The sequence below is a fragment of the Lissotriton helveticus genome, chromosome 4_2 (genome assembly GCF_964261635.1).
Source record: "Lissotriton helveticus chromosome 4_2, aLisHel1.1, whole genome shotgun sequence".
Taxonomy (NCBI): Eukaryota; Metazoa; Chordata; class Amphibia; order Caudata; family Salamandridae; genus Lissotriton; species Lissotriton helveticus.
In genome coordinates, this window is record NC_136064.1 from 111,398,605 (window position 1) to 111,413,851 (window position 15,247).

Below are 15,247 nucleotides of genomic sequence, written 5' to 3' on the forward strand. Positions count from 1 at the left end.
TCCTATCTGTGTGTATAGATGAAGCTCCATGTTACAATACCATGGGTGTCCCAGTTTGACAATACTTCAGCCATATGCACGTTGAGAGAGTGTCGGGAGGGTTGTTTGAGGGTGGAGGGAGGGATTGGATCGACCGGGGTTTGTTTAATTGATATGGTTGCGGTCATCAACAAAATGGAAAATCAAGATAACTATGTAATCATATGTTCTGAGCAGGCGCATACATATACCACCCTGATTACTACTGAGCTCGAAGATGTATGTAACTGCTTTACTTACTATGCTAATAAACAGATTTTCCCAAAAAAAATCTGACAGTTCAGTGCGCCTCTGCAAGTTGGCAAATGTTCCATTTGAGTGGGGAGGAGTCTCCGGTATTTTGGAAGTTGTTGTAAGTGATGCCTTGCCTGTAGATTGTCTTTTAGGTAATGACCTGGAGAGCTCTCCATGGAAAGAGGTGGAGCACAGGACTCATTTGGAAATGTTAGGTTTGCCTGCGTGGATCTGTGTGACCACCCGTGCAATGGCAGCCAGTAAGGGCGGATTAGCAGAACTGGAGCCTGGAACAATGGCCCAGGGACCTGCCAAGAGAGGAAGGGGTAGAGGGCGCGGGAAACCAGCCCCCACCGTTCTCACGGTCCAGGAGGAAGCAGACCCTGAGGGGGATGCCCTGGAACCTACAGGGGAGCAGGTGGCCGAACTGGGGGAATTGCCTGAGCTGTCCCAGTGGCAGCAAGATGGTGGTCCCTCCAGGGAGGAATTCTGCCAAGCTCAGAAGGAGTGCCCTTCTCTCATTGGTGTGCGGCAGCAGGCTGCAGACCAGGCAGCAGGCCTGGGGTCCAAGGAACATTTGATTTACTGGGAGGATGACTTACTTTATAGTGAGCCTAAGTTCGCTGAGCCCGGTGCAGCCTGTGTGCTGGTAGTACCCAAGCGCTTCAGGAACTTCCTACTGGGTCTGGCTCATGACGTGCCTCTCGCAGGACATCTGGGGCAAGACAAGACCTATCACAGGCTTGTCACCAATTTCTACTGGCCCCAGATGAAGAAGCACGTCTCTGCCTTTTGTAAGTCTTGCCAAACTTGTCAGGCCAGTGGCAAGAGCTGAGGGAAGTGCGTGGCACCCCTTCAACCCTTTCCTGTGGTGAGCACCCCTTTTGAGCGGGTGGGCATTGACATCGTTGGGCCCCTGGACCCCAAGACGGCCTTAGGCAACAGGTTTATCCTGGTCTTGGTGGACCATGCCACTCGGTACCCGGAAGCCATCCCGCTCAGGACAGTCACAGCCCCCGTGGTGGGCCGTGCCTTGATGGGAATCTTTTCCCGTGTGGGGTTCCCCAGAGAGGTGGTCTCTGACAGGGGGACAAACTTCATTTCTAGATACATGAAGTCCCTGTGGGAGGAGTGTGGGGTGACATACAAATTCACCACTCCTTACCACCCTCAAGGAAATGGGTTGGTTGAAAGATTAAACCGCACATTGAAGGGCATGATTATGGGCCTGGAAGAGCCCATGAGGCGGAAATGGGACGTCTTGTTACCATGCCTGTTGTTTGCCTACAGGGAGGTGCCTCAGAAATCCTTAGGGTTCAGGGCCTTTGAGTTGCTGTATGGCCACCCTGTCAGAGGGCCTCTCACTCTGGTGAAGGAGGGGTGGGAGAAATCCCGCGGGAAAACCCCTCAGGATGTGTTCAGCTATGTGCTGGCCATTCGCAACCAGACCAAGCGCCTCAGGAAGCTCGCTCAAGAGAACCTGGAGGCTAGCCAGGAGGAAATGAAGAGATGGTATGACCAGAACACTTCTCTGGTTGAGTTCCACCCTGGTCAGAAAGTGTGGGTGATGGCGCCGGTGGAGCCTTGTGCGCTCCGTGACAAGTGGACCGGGCCATATGAGGTGGTAGAGCGCAAGAGCGAGGTTACCTACTTGGTTAACCTGAAGACTCCCAGGCAGCCCCTGAGAGTGCTGCATGTGAACCGCCTCAAACCCCACTTTGAGAGGTCAGAAGTGACTATGCTCATGGCTACAGATGCTGGAGGGGAGGAGGATAGTGATCCTCTCCCTGACCTCCTGGCAGTCAAGGAGCAAGATGGGTCAGTGGATGGTGTGGTCCTCTCGCCCACCCTGACCCCAGAACAGCAGAAGGACTGTCGCCAAGTCTTGGGTCAGTTCGCCCCCCTGTTCTCCCTGACCCCAGGTGTCACCAAATGGTGCGTCCACGATGTGGACACTGGAGATAGTCTGCCTGTGAAACAGAAGTTTTACAGGGTGGCTGACAAGGTCAGAGCTAGCATCAAGGAAGAGGTTTCCAAGATGTTGGCACTAGGGGTAATTGAGCCCTCCAGCAGCCCCTGGGCTAGCCCAGTGGTCTTAGTGCCTAAGAAAGCTGCTACCCCCGGTGGCCCCCCAGAACTCCGGTTCTGTGTGGACTACCGTGGGCTCAATGCGGTCACCAAGACTGACGCGCACCCCATCCTCAGAGCTGATGAACTGGTGGATCGGTTGGGAGCTGCCCGGTACCTGAGCACCTTTGATTTGACTTCAGGGTACTGGCAGATTGCCTTAACTGAGGGGGCCAAGGAGAGGTCAGCATTTTCAACGCCAGAGGGGCACTTCCAGTTCCGTGTCATGCCCGAGGAACTCCTGCAACACCTCTCTGAAGTGTTGAAGGCTCTGCAGAAGGCAGGCCTCACTATCAAGGCCAGTAAGTGCCAGATAGGGCAGGGATCAGTGGTGTACTTGGGACACCAGGTGGGGAGCGGCCAGGTGGCGCCCCTACAGGCAAAGATTGATACCATTCTGGCTTGGGAGCCCCCCAAGACCCAGACTGAGGTGAGAGCCTTTCTAGGTCTCACCGGGTATTACAGACGGTTTGTCAAAGGTTATGGCACCATTGTGGCCCCTTTGACAGAGCTGACATCTAGAAATCAGCCCAGGAAAGTGAATTGGACTGAGGCCTGTCAAACTGCATTTGACACCCTCAAAGCTGCCATGTGCACAGCACCGGTGCTTAAGGCACCTGACTTTTCCAGTGAGTTCATTGTGCAAACTGACGCTTCAGAGCAAGGCGTGGGAGCAGTACTCTCACAAATCAACGATGAGGGCAGAGACCAACCAGTGGCTTTCATTAGTAGGAGGCTACTCCCCAGGGAACAGAGATGGAGTGCCATTGAAAGGGAAGCTTTCGCTGTGGTCTGGGCTCTGAAGAAGCTGAGGCCATACCTGTTTGGGACTCACTTCCGTGTTCAGACCGACCACAGGCCCCTCAGATGGTTAATGCAGATGAGGGGTGAGAATACAAAACTGTTGAGGTGGTCCATTTCCCTACAGGGAATGGACTTTACGGTGGAGCACCGCCCTGGTACAGAACACGCCAATGCTGATGGTCTGTCCAGATTCTTCCGCCTTAGTGATGAGGACTCCCAAGAGGTTGGGTAGTTCTCCCCACTTTCAGCTGGAGGGGACACGTGTTAGACCTGACACCCTTGGCGTGGTTTTCCCCCATCTTTTTGCCTCTGACTCATGTATTTTTGATGCTGTGCTGGATTTCGTTTTTGCTGGTTTAGATGCTTTGGACACTCTGCCACTGCTGATCAGTGCCGGAGTGTAAGTGCTCCCTATGTAAATTGTCATATTGATTGGGTATACCTGATTGGCATATTTGTTTCACCATGAAGTCCCTAGTAAAGTGCACTGTGTGTGCCAGGGCTGGTGATGACAGATGCTACTAGTGGGCCTGCAGCGCAGATTGCGCCACCCACATGAGTAGCCCTAAAATGGTGTCTCAGGCCTGCCAGCGCAGGGCCTGTGTGCAGTCAGTGGACTGCCATGTCCGCCTAGCCAGTGTCCCCACTGGCTGGGCCTAACCCTTCCCTGTCTGTGCACATCAGTCACCCCTATGGAAGGCTCAAGGTACCCCCCTGGGCAGGGTGCATTGTATGGGTAAGGTAGAGCATGTACTAGTGCAGGTCACATGCTCTGGTAGTGAGCAGCAGCCATTTTGTGTGCTCACTGCTGTAAGGTTATCTTGCTCCATAGAATAACATGGGGGAGGCTGGTCCCAATGGATACCAGCCTATCTTCTCATAGGAACAAGATGGGACATAAGTGAATGATATCCCTGAACTCAGAATTTAATAACACATCTTTTAGTACAGGTTGTTTTTAAATTCTGTGTTGGAGAATAGTACTTTTAGAAAGTGGCTGTTCTCTTGTCTAACCTTTCTGTTAGACCTGGGCCTGTTTGTGGATTGACTGTCTGGCCTGAGTGTGACAGGGGCTGCAGTGCCCCCAGGAGGTTGTCTGAGTCAGCCCGTGGATGAAAGGCAGCATCTGCTGCCAGGGAAGTGGGAGGAGATCACACCTGATAGTGACAGGGCTGTGCCTGCCTGACCACAATGCTGGCTCCACCCCCCTGCTGGGTGACTGTCACCTCTGTCCCTTATACTGAGAGGAAGAAGGAAGCCAGGAAACCCCCAGTGCCTCAGCAACACCCAGAACTGGTTTAGACCGGGCTCAGGACCCACTTGCACAAAGACTTCAAAGGACTTCAAAGACTTTTTGGGGTATAAGAGAAGGACCCCTGACAACAGAGAGAGTAGATTCTACAATCAAGAGGAACCTCTGCTGTAAGAAGGACTGCTGGAGAACTGAAGGAAGATTTCCTTGCTTTGTGCTCTAATGGCTGACCTGTTCTGCTGTTCCAACTGAAAGCTGAGAATAGGAAAGGGACTTTGCTGTGTGCTGTGACCCTGCCTGCTTGACCTACCAAGACTTTGCTGTGTGCTGTGTCTGCTTACTGAATCTCCAAGGGCCTGAGAAGAGCTGGCCTCCTGTCTGGGAAGCCAGGGTCAAAAGGTTCCCCTGTAACTGAACTACGCCAGAAAGATCGTGCTCTAATTATTGCTGAGAGCGTGGCTTGCAATTGTGGCCGTGGAGGAAGATCGCCGTGCTCATCGGCACGTTTTGGCAGAGGATCGGAGGTTGACTGTGTTTTCCTCCGTGAACTACTCCCCAGCTGGAGTGGTGCCCCCACGAGCATTCTGCTCGCCTCTGGTCACGTGAAAAGCCTTGTCGCCTGTTTACCGCCACGGCCGGGGGGCCAGAAATACTCTCGAAAAGATCGCCGTCCCGACCGGAGCTGCGGGGCCGAAGAACGAAGCCGCCGCGCTCCCATTGGTTGAAGGAGCCGAGCCCCCTCACTAACGCCGCGACGGGATAGGCCCGTGCGCCGCAGCGTCATCACTGTTGCCGTGTGCTGTGATTGGCTGGCGAAAGGAGCGTCATCGTGGGTCTGCCCCGGGAGCCGCGCTGCCATTGGCTGACTCCCGGGTACTGAAGGAGGCTCGACCAAAGGGCCGCGACTGGATTGGCCCGCAGCCTCGAAGCTGCCGAGAAGCCGTGACCAACCCTACCCAGCGAGGAGCCGACAGCCGAGTCAGCTGCCCGACCCGTCCTTGCCGAGGGAGTCCGCGTGTGTCCCGCACCCCTGGCCCGTCGTCCCCGAGGTGTGCTGCAGCCCCGCCGCTCTTTGGATTGTCGAGAGCAGGCGGGAGAGCAGAGGGGACCGGCCGGGGCAAGGAGCGAGTGTGCTCTGGTAGGCGCGGGGCGCTTGAGGCCATTAGGCGCACGAGGCAGTGCCGATCAGAAGAAAGGAGTCCCCAACGAATCCGGTGAGGCGCGCTTGCACACTTGGGGCCCATTGCTTTACGGGCTGATTATGGCTGATAATAAATCAGTGGCATAGTTTAGTTGGCTCGTTTTTAGAGCCAAGTGGAGAGAAATCAACAGTATTATTTTTAATACCGATTTAAAGAGACTAGAGACAATTGATGATATGAGAACTTCCTGACATTAAGTGCAACCATTAAGATTAAGTGCTACATTCTTCTAAAGTGATGAATATCGTGCAACTGTTTTATTTTCCTGCTGAAACTAGATAAAGATATATATTTTTATAAATATACTCACCTGTGTGGTCTCAGTTTGTGGTGGATGGGGGGTCATTGTTTGTGTTAAGTGCAACTATTATACACATTGCCTTAGGGATAAGCCTATCTGCTCGTGCCAAGCTACCTAGAGGGTGAGCAGGGGTTATCTACTGTGTGTACTTCTTCACCCTGACTAGAAGCAAGGGTCCCTACTTGGTCTAAGGTACTTACCTTTGCCAATTAGAGACCCCCAGATCTAACACTTACATATAGAAGGCATCAAGCAAGTGGGGAGATGGCATTCGAATTGTTACAAGAGGTACATTCGACCATTGGAGCAATATCAATGATTCAGATCACACAACAGCATTTTAGGAGTTTTTTAAAGGGAGTTATAGGCAGTAATTTTTTAGCCAACATGGCCGCTAGCCATAAAAGTAATTGAGCTGCCATTTCAAGGACCCCGGTCCCGCAGCAGTGTGTTGTGTTATGTATCGATTTGAAGTGTGGTTTTAACGTGTGTTAATAAAAGTAGTTTCATACACAACTTCTCTTTATTTACCAGGAACAACGGTCTGGGTGTTGGGCCACGAGGGTGTCACCAAGTTGGCTCAGTGGGCCGAAAGCAGGAAGTGGACACATGGGTTTTTCAAAACTCAATTTGTATGGCGCGGATTCAATGGTTTGCGTTGGAATGGGGTGTTGGGCACATTGCAACAAGAATTACAGGGGAGCCTCCATCCTCCAGACGTGCTAGTGTTACACCTTGGAGGGAACGATCTACCAGTACTGGGCAAAAGGTTTCTGCTGTGGGACATGAAGGTGAACATGAGCAAGATAGATAACTTATTGGGGACCTGTGAGCTGTGGTGGTCAGAGATCACGCCGCGCCTGGTGTGGCACGGGGCACGCTCTGGGCAAGCGTTAGAGGTAGCGCGCAGGAGAGTTAACTGCGCCATGCGTAAATTCTCCGAGCAGATGGGTTTTGGCTTTATTAGACATGGGGAACTTCATGCGAAATCCACCGGATGCTTCGATGAGGAAGGAGTTCACCTCTCTAGGGTAGGCATGGATTTGTTCCTGTTAGACCTTTAGGAAGCTTTGGTAGCAGCAGGATGCAAGTAAGGAAGTGAGCTCAGGTGGGGGGCCCTGGCTGCGACGGTCGCCACAGCCAGGGCTGTTACAGTTACAGGACGATCCAGGGCGGAAAGGTACTCAGGAGTACCCTATTAAGAAGCACAAAGGGTGCTGAGGCCTAATATCCCCGGGAGATCTGTGCGGTGGACCCTGGGGTGCGACGGCGCCCCGTTATCCTACTGGCGGTTGGAAACCTGGACAACCGGGGGTCGCTTGAACGCTCCGCCCCTCGTAGGGGGGGTGTGAGCAAGAGGGTGGTCCAATGGTTCACCGGATATGGGAGGGGCTATCCTCTCACCACAACCGCTAAGCACCGTCTGGCCAAGGCCGCGATGCTACTTGGCCCATCAGGTGGCAAGCTGCGAGGGGCGGCTTGCCTTTGGATCATCTGTAAGATAACCCACCATGTTTTGGCATAAGATATGCTAATAAACCTGCAGCTACGTTTTCCCATCAACAAGTTGTATTGTCTGTTTATTTATGGGATATACATTATGTTATGGGGGCTGGTGTGCGGGCCGATATTGGCACTATTATAAGGTCCCAAAATCGAGACCTAATGGCTATGCCAATGCTTGTTTCCAGTATTGTTAGTTATCCGAATGTTGCTAAAAAGGGTTTGTTTTGGTAGAAGTATATTCTTATTAGTAAAGCCAACCATAGCCACTGTTACTTCTGAATCCTGAGTCTGTGGTTTCCCACACCAAGCACTTTTAAAAAAATGCCTCCCAATATGGATGACCTGAATCCTACACCGTGTTGTCCCCTTTATCTTATGCAACATTTTCTATACATTGATTTACACACATTCTGATTGATGGCTCTGAATTTGTGTGTATTGTAAAGTGCTTCAACGCCCTACACTGGTATAAGAGGCGCTATAAAACAAATGAAGTGCGTGAGAAAAGGGCTGTGGAGAGATACAGGGCAGAATTTGAAGGGGACAGTGAGAGAATAATTGATACAATTGGATATGTTAATGTGTTGTAGAATGCGTCATTCTTTCCCTGATTGTTTTGATTGGGGGGATACCAGACATGCCCTCCTTGCAGTGCTTTGACTCGCTCGCTGCCCTCATTCTGCACCTTAGGGGGTGGGGGGGCTGGTCTGAGAAAATGTGCCAGGGCTGCCCTGGGCGCCAAGGCCGGCCCTGATCTAACCAATCTCCCGTGCTGGCCCTTCCAAACTTACACTATAGACTACAAGTCCCAACATGCATCAGTGTGTCCACTCATAGCCCAGGATTGTTTCTGGGACTCAGGGCCCCTCCCAGGGGTCACGCCGCACTTTGAACCTTGAGCCAGTGACGCGCTGGGTGTACGGGTGCTGGAAACTTTAACGCACCCTCTGCCCGGGTGACCCTTGGCACTGCCACGGAATGCACACCCCGGCACAGGAAGGGTTACAGAGAGGTGTGTTTTTTCCCTCCAGGGCTCTGGTGAGAGCCGCCCCTTCCTGGTTCCGCCAGAGGAGTGCGGCGGGCGTCAGGAGTGCCCGGGACTGACCCGCAGCTGTGCCAGGGAACCCCCAGGTAAGGCTGCTGGTGGGTGGCAGGAAGAACCCCCCCCCCCCCCCCCCCCCGGATAAGCAGATGGTACACGGTGGCATGAAGAAATACCCCAGCCCACCCCGGGAAAGGTGGTGGGTGGGGTGATGATGCACTCTCTCCTAGGACCCAGACCCCCAGGGTGGGCTCTGGTGCAGGTGGCATGGGTGGGTGGGTATGAAGCCCCCTGCCAGGGTCCCCCCGTCCACTCCTGCTGCTCTCAGGGCCGTGACACCCCCAGGTGAGTGATGCTCTGGGGGGATTCTGAGGGCGGGGGGTGGCATGAACAGCCCCTCCTTTCAGTCATCTGCTGGCAGTGCCCAGGGGCGACCCCCTCCCTGTCCATGGAGTGCCCCCGGGGGACTGAACTCTGCTGCACAGAGGGGCCGGTGTGCCCACCCCAGGGCTCATCTTTCTGCCGCCCTGGGCAATGCCCCAGCCCTGCCGTGCCCACCCCAGGGCTCTCCTCTCTGCTGCCCTGGGTAATGCCCCAGCCGTGCCCACCCCAGGGCTCTCTTCATTCCTGCCCCCATGCTGTGCCCACCCCAGGGCTCCGATCCCTACCACGTTGAGGAATGCTCTAGGCGGCCACATCTCTCGTGCCCGTGGTGTGCCCCTCCCGGGGGCAGAGTTCAGCTCTTCCGCACGTGCCTGGCACTGCAGCCTCTCCCCAGGGCTGCGCCCTCTCTCCTCTCTGGGCACAAGGCGCTCTGCTGCCCCTCGGCCCTTTCACTTTCGGTTCCGGCCTGTGGCTGCTCCAAGCAGGGGTCATTCACCCGGACCCTCCCCTCCCCCCCCTCTCCCTCTCCAGCCCCCTGTCCCTACCGGAAGCCTCTTGTTTCCATGCTTTTCAAAAGTTCTCGATTTGAACTTTTTTTTTTTTTCTTCAAATTTTTTTATTGAGTTGAATAAGTTTCACATGTACATTGTATACAGTTGACTTTCTTGGGCTGCTTTACATGTATGCTGCTCAGTGGTAGCAAAGAGAGAGAGAAAGAAAGAAGAAAAGAGAGGGGGGGGGTGTTGTGGGGGGAGGGGGGGATTATTGCGTCAGATACTCGTCTAGGGCTGTCCACATGTCGTCTTTGGCTGTGTGGTTCGCCGTCTTGTGTTTGGCGGTTATGTTGTCTGCCGCTCGAAGGAATGTTACCCAGTTGAACCAGCGCTTGAAAGTGGCTTTGCTGGAGTCCTTCCAGTGCCCCAGAATATTTTTAACAGCTGCCGCTAGGAGCATGTCGACTAGATCCCGTATTTCTTTGGATTGGAGTTGTGGCTCTAGGAATCCGGTGATTATCCCTGCTAGCCCTCGTTGTATCTGGCAGCCCGTGATCGAGTCTATTAGGTTATATACTTTGCTCCAGAACGCTCTGACTTTGGGGCAGTCGTATATCGTGTGGGCTAGGTCTCCCCTTGCTTTGTGGCAGTTCCAGCACTCGCTGTTGTCGGTAGCCCCCACTCTCTCTAGTTTCGCCGGTGTCCAGTGTAATCTGTGTAGTATCCAGTATTTTGTTTGTGCTAGCTGTGGTGTGATCTTGTTTTTGGACGCAGATGTCCATAGTCTGGCCTTCTCTTCTTCACTTAGCCGTCTGTGGATGGTCTCTTCCCAGAAGGCTATTGTTTTGTCATTAAGTGTGGTGGTGCGTGGTATGATTATTTTGTAGATCTGCGCTGTTTGGTGACCTGTTGTGTTAAGGCTCTGTGCGTATTGTATGATGGTTGGTTTGTGTTTGGAGAGGTTCGCTTTGGTGATGGCTGCTTTGATTCTTAGGAACTCGTAGAATTCCTTGTCTGGTAGGCCAGTTGTTTGTTGGATCATTTTGTAGGTGAGTGGGTTGTCCCCTGCCTCTAGTTGTGCCGGTGTTGTTATACCCCTGATGAGCCATTCTTTGCTGTCTAGCATTTTCCCTTTGTATGTGATTTTGGAGTTGTACCATAATGACTCCCATTTGGTGCCTCTGATGCTTACTTCTAGCTCTTTATCTAATCTCAGTAGTGCTATTTTTGTGTTCCGTATTATTGAGTTTTTGGCTTCTGGGTGTCTGTTTGCCGTGAGGGCCATGATCGGGTCTGCTCCTCCTAAAATGCTCCTTTCTAGCTCCAGCCATACTGGCATATATTCTGGTGTTGGTGCTAACCAGTGTATCCCTTGTTTGGCAAGGCATGCCGTCTGGAAGGCCTTATAGTTTGTGAGGTTCAGTCCCCCCTGCTCTTTTTTCAGCCTTAGCTTTGCTAGACTTATTCTAGGTTTTTTACCCCCCCATAGGAACAAGTTAATGGCTTTGTCGATTTGTTTGTGGAAGTCTGTCGTTAGTGATAGCGGTAGCATGGACAGCAAGTAGTTGAGCATTGGGGTGATCATCATCTTAACTGTCTCTACTCTACCCCACCAGCTGACGAATTTGGGTCCCCATGTGTCTAGCTTCGTTTTGATCTTTTTCAGCATTGCTTCCTCGTTGTGCTCTAGTGTTGATCTAAGGTCCTTCCCAAAGAGGAGTCCCAGATATTTTAGGGGTTTCGTTTGCCACGCCAGGCCTGACTTGCCTAGTACTGCTCTGGTGGTGTGGCAGTTCATTGGTTTGCATTCTGATTTATCCCTGTTGAGTTTATACCCTGAGACATGTGCATATTCCTCTATTGTTTGTACCAGTGCCTCGATTGACTCCCGTGGGTTGCTTGTGGTGATCAGGATGTCATCCACATAGGCCGCGAGTTTGAAGGCTTGACCCTCCACTTTCACACCTGCGATCTGCGTGTTAGTTCTGATCATGTGGAGAAGGGGTTCTATTGCCAGCAGGAATAGTCCTGGCGACAGGGGGCAGCCTTGTCTTGTCCCTCTACTTAGGGTGAAGGTTTCTGATGTTGCTGCGTTCACTACCACTCGAGCTCGGGGTTTTTTGTATAGGGACATTATCATTCCTCTGTATCTATCTCCAAATCCGAATTTGCGCATGCATTCGTTTAGGAATGGCCATGAGACTCTGTCGAAGGCTTTTTCTGCGTCTAGTGCGATCATTACTGCCTTCTCTGTGCTGTTTGCCGTGCGGTTTATTAGGTGGCAGAGCAGTCTTGTGTTATCCTGTGAGAGCCTATTTCTCAGGTATCCCACTTGTGTTTTGTGTATGAGGGTGGGTAGGTATGTGTTTATTCTGGCTGCCATTACTTTAGCGTAGATTTTACAGTCTACGTTTATTAAGGATATTGGCCTATAGTTTTGTGGGAATTGTGGGTCCTTCCCTTCTTTGGGGATGACAATAATGTTTGCCTCTGCCATTGAGGATGACAATAATGTTTGCCTCTGCCATTGAGTCTGTCATGCTTCCTTTCTCTGCACACGTCTGGAATACTCTCACTAATATGTCCTTAAGCTGTGTTTGGAACTTTTTGTAAAAGGTCACTGTAAATCCCTCCGGCCCCGGGGCTTTGTTGGGTTTAAGTGTGTCTATGGCCCTCCCTACCTCTACTTTTGTTATGTTTTGGTCTAGCGCCTCACTTTGTTCGCGGCTTAGTTTGGGTAGGTCAAGTTTCTCGAGAAGGATCGCCCCTCCATCCGCTTTTAGTGCTGTGTCTGCGGTGTATAAGTCTTTGTAAAACCTCCTGAAGGTTTCGAGGATTTGTTTGTTCCCTGTGTGCGTTATGTTGTCTGTGTCGGTGATCGCTGCGACCGAGTGTTGTCTCTGTTTGGCTTTTAGGTACCCTGCAAGTGCCCTTCCTGCTTTGTTTGCTGAGCATAAGTTTATGGATTTGTATTTGTTTATCCATGTCGTTGCTCTCTCGCTTAATAGTCTGTTGAGTTCATACTTTTTCTTTGTTAGTGCCGTGAGTGTATTCGTCTAGTATGTTTGCGATGTGGTTGTTCTCTAGTTCCTTTATCTGTTCTTCCAGTTCTTTAATGTGTTTGTTCCTTTTTTTGTTCATTCTTGCCTTAATACTTATAAGTTTCCCCCTTATTGTGGCTTTGAGCGCGTCCCACAGTGTCCCCTCCTCTGTGTCTTTTGTGTCATTAAATAAGAGATATTCTTTGATCGCCTCCTCAATCTCCCCGGTGTTGGCGGGATCCTCAAGTATATCGCTATTGAGGCGCCACCCCCTGCTCGGTAGCTCATTGTGTTTCCCGCTAATGGAGAGGGAGATGTGGGCATGGTCTGAAACTGTTATCGACCCTATTTCCGTTCTGTCCGTCAAGTGTGTGTGTGAGCTTGACATGAGGATGTAGTCTATTCTGCTGTATGAGTTGTGTGGTGCTGAATAGAATGAGTATTCCCTGGCACTGGGGTGTTGTAGTCTCCATGGGTCCGCTAGTGCGAGCTTGGTGCAGAGGTTTTTGAGTATGTTCTGTTCTTGCGTGGCATGGCTCGGCCTGTGCGGGTGCCTGTCTGTGGCATTATCCATCGCCTCGTTCATGTCCCCTGCCATTATCACCAGTTCTCCCAGTGGTATCCTGCTGAGCTCGCTCTCTACCTCCTCCCAGAACTTTTTTTTTGAGGCATTCGGCCCATAGATGTTAGCTATGTGCATTACTTCCTCTCCTCTTTTGATGCTTGTGACTAGTCTCCTGCCTTCCGTGTCTGCTGTACTGCCCAGAGTCTTGAAATTCCCTTTCTTGCTTATAATAGTTATCACCCCTCCTTTTTTGTTGATTGCTGGTGAGCAAGCTATGTCGCTTATCCAGTTTGCCTTAAGTTTGTTAGCATCCTCTGTGGTTACTCTAGTCTCTTGGAGCACGTACACGTCGGCTTTGAGCCTATTCAGGTAGTCTAGTGTTTTCCGTCGCTTGACGGGGTGGTTGAGGCCTTTGACGTTCAGTGACACAATCTTGATGTCAGATGTAATCTGTGCTAGGCCTTGAGTGTTGTGAGTAGTCATGGTATACCTATAGGATAGCTGCTCTCTGGGTTGTGACCTTTGTGTGATCTCTGCCTCCGGTGTAGACTCACCTCTCTCTCCCCCTCTGTGGGCCCCCCCGGGGTCTGGGTTGGGATAGGGAAGTGTGTATAAGTAGGTGAAAGGGAAGTAAGAAAGAAGAAAAGAGTTTATAGCCCCACCGATCATGGATTGTCCTCGCTGCATGCCCCACCCCCTGCCTCCACCCCCCCTCCCTCCCCCCTCCCCCCTCCCCCCTGTCAAAGTACTGTAAACGTGCGACAGCAGCGGTTCACTGCCCTCCGCCCCCGGATACATTAGATCCTCCCCCCCGCACACTTCAGTTTTAAGCGTTGATAAAAGGATATCTTGTCTGTCTCTGTTCCCCAGTCTGGCTCAAGAGTTCTGGGTGTAACTGTGGTCTTGGCTGGGTCTCGTGTCCGTTCCCTGGGGCGACTCTCTTTTGTCTTAGCTTAGTTCTATACTCCTTTATCTTGAGGTAGGTGTGTCTTTTTTCCCAGTTGAGGTAGCAATGTTCAATTTTGGGTAATAGTCCGATCTGCCCGGTCTCTTGACAGTGTCCTTCAGCCACGACCTGCTGTGCCATTTTCGCCTGTCTCCGAGCCGTCTGAGGATGCTCTTCTTTTTGCCGTTCCCGGACTTCTTTGTTCCATCTCCTCTTGGTCTGGTTCCCGAAGGTATTTGCGTAGCTCTGCCGGATCATCAAACGTTCGCGTGCCCTTCCTGTCTGTTATCCTCATTCTTGCTGGGCCCACAAAGCTGCAAGTTATCCTGGCTCTCTTCATTGCCTCCCTTAGTGCCAGGAACGCCTTCCTTGTCTCTACTGTGCCCTTAGAGAAGTCTTGGGTGATGACAATCTTTTTGCCCTTCCAGTTGAGGGGTTGGCCTTTACGTGCATAGGCAAAAATGGCTTCCGTGTGGTTGGCTCTCAGCGGTTTGCAGATGATTGTTTTCGGGCCCTTCATGTGTGGCTGTCTTGTGGCAGGCACTCTGTATGCTTTGTCAATTTCGAATGTTCTTTCGAAGTTTAGCCCTGTCAGCTTGGGTATCAGAACTTCGAGTAGAGCTGCGCATGAGCCTGCTTCTTCCTCTTCTCCTTCCGGTATGCCCAGGAGTCTGATGTTCCCTTTCCTGTTTTTGTCTTCTTGTTCTGCTAGCGTTCTTTGCAAGTCGCTGGAGATCTTGGATATGTAGCGAACATCTTTTTCCATGGTGTCTGATTTGTCTTCCGTATCACTGATTCTCCTCTCCGTTTCACCTACTCTGCCCGCTATTTTACTCTGGTCGGCCCGTATGGCTGTGAGTTCTAGTTGAACATTGTCCATGGAGATCTTTGTGGCTTTTGCCAAGTCGTTGGCTTCTGTTATTTTCTTTAGGAGCAGGTCCATCGCTGTCTCCGTGTTCTGTAAGGTCTTCAGCTTGATTGGTGACTCTTGATTCGTTTTAATCTTTTTGATGTCGTTGGTCGTCATCCCGCCAAACCCTTTTGTTCCTTGATGCACGGGTGGCCACCCCTTCTTGTGCTGATCCGCTTGTTGCGCGCACTGTGTTGGGCTGGATTTGGCGTGGTTCGTGGGTTTCTCTGTCTTTGCTGTGTTCCCAAAAGTGAACCTGCTGGGCCACTTTATTGTCCTTGTTCTGGTTCGCCCTGCCGCCAGGGCTGCTTCCACGTTGTTGCCTTCGCCCCCTTTGCTTCACTCTATCTTAGATGGCCGCCTTGATATCATGTCGTTTGCCCAGCCCCCTCGTTTGTGC

The 15,247-nt window shown here is 51.8% G+C and overlaps 1 protein-coding gene across 1 annotated transcript in view; it reads left to right on the forward strand.

Annotated features, from left to right (window-relative positions):
• The first annotated feature begins 8,429 nt into the window (after positions 1 to 8,429).
• The window catches only part of LOC144752240 (coiled-coil domain-containing protein 127-like), a 30,075-nt gene continuing 23,257 nt past the window's right edge, over positions 8,430 to 15,247 (forward strand). The window contains exon 1 of the mRNA XM_078640239.1: positions 8,430 to 8,596. The gene's annotated coding sequence lies outside the window, so the exon portion shown is untranslated. The remainder of the gene's footprint in view (positions 8,597 to 15,247) is intronic.